This window comes from Myotis brandtii, unplaced genomic scaffold (genome assembly GCF_000412655.1).
Source record: "Myotis brandtii unplaced genomic scaffold, ASM41265v1 scaffold8, whole genome shotgun sequence".
Classification (NCBI taxonomy): domain Eukaryota; kingdom Metazoa; phylum Chordata; class Mammalia; order Chiroptera; family Vespertilionidae; genus Myotis; species Myotis brandtii.
In genome coordinates, this window is record NW_005371219.1 from 9,269,520 (window position 1) to 9,272,943 (window position 3,424).

Sequence of the window (3,424 nt, forward strand, 5' to 3'; positions counted from 1 at the left end):
CCCTTTTATGTAATGATGTTTACTTTGAATTTATATTAGTTCACACAAACACTCCATCCATGCTTTTGTTCCGGCCCTCCAGTCCAGTTTAAGAACCCATTGTGGCCCTCGAGTCAAAAAGTTTGCCCACCCCTGCCCTAGGGGCTGGAAAAACTTGCTTTGTGGGAGTCAGGGAAGGAAGGCCACAGAATGCCCTGATTTATGAATCTAAATGATTTTGTCTAGCTATTTGTGAATAAATAATGGTACAAAATTCAAAAAGTACAAACCAGTATGCAATAAAAAGTGGGTCTTACTTGGGTGCCCTGGCCAGCCAATTCCCCTCCTCAATGGCAAACATTACTATCAATTTCTTATGGATCCCTTTGGAAATATTATTTTTATGTCTAGGTTGTTTGTTTTTAACTACAGGGAATACCATACTGTATATCTGTATATACTGTTCCTCCCTCCCTCCCTCCCTCCCTTCCTTCCTTCAGAATTTATCTTGGAGATTTTTCTTTGTAGTACATATATATTATGCTCTTTTTCCTTTCTTTCTTAGCCTCACTCAAGGATATGTTTGACTTTAGACAGAGTAAGGGAGAGAGAGAGAAACATCAATGTGAAGAACATCAATGTGAGAATCTGTTGCTTTCCCTTCCCACCCCAATCTGGAATCAAACAGAAACCAAGGTATGTGCCCTGACCGGGAATCAAACCCAAAACCTTTTGGTGTGCCGGAGGATGCTCCAACTGAGCCACCCAGTGGGTAGGGCATGGTCTTTTGCTCTTTTTAACGATTTAAAATATTTCATGAAATTTCTTTAACTGGGCCTCTACCTTTGACTAATTTGGTGATTTCCAATCCTTGACTGTTAGTAAAACAGTGCTGCGACAAACCCTTAGATATATATTCTTTTGATTTCTGTAATATGTCTGTAGGTTAAATTCCTAAAATTAGAAATGCTAGGTCTAATGTATTGATAGATGTCAAATTCTTTCCATAATCCCTTCAGCCTGGAGAAGAGGGCCTGCTTTCTCACATCCTGGCTGACACAATGGAGATGCCATTTTAAAATTCTGGCCAAAGGGATTAAGAGTTACTTCTTCTTTCATTTCCCTGAGCAGAAAGTCCCTAGGATATTTGCAGGTAGGCATCCTACTACTCAATTTGCATCTGAAAATAATCACAGTTCCTGCATTTTACATTTGTTTTCTTACTTGGATAAAGCTTAAAATCTGAGAGAATTTATTTGGGAGACTCTGAGAGGAAATAAAGGAACTATTCTCAAAGAAGCTTATTGTGGTTTATTAGCGTTACTAGAATAAGGCTTCAAATACAGTCAGCACAAAGGACTTTATTTTTTAACAGTGAGAGCTGATGGGTCCCCATGGCCAGCAGGGGGCAGCACATCCCCACAGAGAGTCAGATTGCAACTCATGCTCCAGCCCTGGGACTTAGAACCTAGAGTTCAGTCAGAAACGCTAATTCACTTTACCTTCACTGCATTTCAAGATTGGAGTTGGCTGGAGTTTTTCAATGCAGAACAAAGCTTAGCTAAAAAAGCAGAGTAAATTAAAACATTAAATGCCAGCCAAATCTAGGATGGCATAGAATAAGGGGAAAGAGTATTATGAACATAAATAAGAATAGCACGATATTGTAGAATAGAATTTAAATAAAATATTTGATTATCCCAGCCACCATTCCTGCTGTAAAGCACAAAAGGAATATCTATTATTGGATTAATGTTATATTTCATATCCATTTTGCTATTCAATCTGTTGTAGTAGCATGAGCTATTGTTGGCAAAGGGCAAAGCAAACAAATAACTATGGAAAACTAACAGAAGAGGAGAATGAACAGAAAGAATTATAAACAAAAAGAACTTCAAGGGAAAGTTTTAGGCAGATTTTCTGAGTTTCTTGACATATAGGAAATAGTGGATTCCACTACTAGGGCTAAGCCTTCAGGGTACAGAATTACCAAACCCTGGACAACAGCCTTTTTGGATGAGGGAGTAGGGGTGGGGTTGGGTGGGGAGGTGTGTGTGTGTGTGTGTGTGTGTGTGTGTGTATGTGGCGGGGGGACTGCTAGGCTGAAGTGAAGGACTTTGCTTTGTAAATTTTGCAGTCTCATTAGCTGGTGGTGAAGAGGTGGCTCACAAAGCATAGATCCCAAGGGTCTTACCAATCTTGGGTACTCTTTTCTGCTTGATATTTCTTTCATGAATCATACAGCTGGTTCCTGGGTCTTTAAGTTGCTGGAGCAAATACCACTTGAGAGCTCCTAGTATGAGGCAGGCACTGTTCTAACACTTTATGTACAATAACCCTAATGGTTCCATTATCTCCATTTTACAGATGAAAAAACTGAGGCTTTTTGCCTCAAGTAAAAGTACACAACCAGGATTTGGACCCTGGCAGTCTGTCTCTAGGATCTGTAGTCTTTACCACTCCACTAGTCCATCTCCTTAAACTAATAAGGAAGGAGGAGGAGGCAGACAGAGGAGGAGAGGAGGTGGTGGAGGAGGAACAGAACAAAAAGATATAGGACAACATGAATGGATTGATCTTATAAGCAGCTTCTGAAGAACCTACTATGGGCTCTGCCTTGGAACTAGGCACGGAGCCACAGTCCCTTCATGCCCTGGAAGAGGAGTAGAGAAGCTGAACACAAACAGGTTATTTCTATACAGCGTGATTACATGCACGACAGACATTCCTGCTTTCCCAAGCACACACTAACGTGGAAAGTTACTGAGTTAAAGTGGCTGACCATTAGGGCACAGGCGGATTCAGTCACAGACCAACTACTGGGGATTAATTACATTGCCACTCTGTATGTATGTGTGTGTGTATATATATATATATACATATACATACATACATATACATATACATATATACATATATATATATATATAGAGAGAGAGAGAGAGAGAGAGAATATATATTATCTACATATATAGATAGATAGATATACAAGGCTGTTCTGCAAAAGTGAAATTTAAACAAATTTACAACAATCTTATTAGGTTCGGTCTCTGTTGTTTGCTTTCAAGATGGCAAAACACTAGGGTAAACCTAAAATAAAAGGATTATGTCCGGCAATTAAAAATTACACCAAAAATATTCTACCAGTAAAATTATTTCTACTTTGGATGTATGCTCGGGAATGTTCACAATTGGAAATATTTGTTCCAGTTCATTAAATTGCCTAATGGCAGCTATGGCAAAGTAAATGCCTTCTTCCGAAAGCTTTTGCTCTTTAAAGGAAAGACGAACAAGTGCATTGCAACGGAGACCAGAGGAGTGTGTCCCCAGGAGTTCCGGAGGAGCGGCGAATTCCAGTGGGAGTACCTGAGAGGTTCCTGCTCTTCGGGTGGCACCTGGGAGCAAAGCCGCGTGGGGACGGGGCCACCCCTCCGAGCGGGCCGTG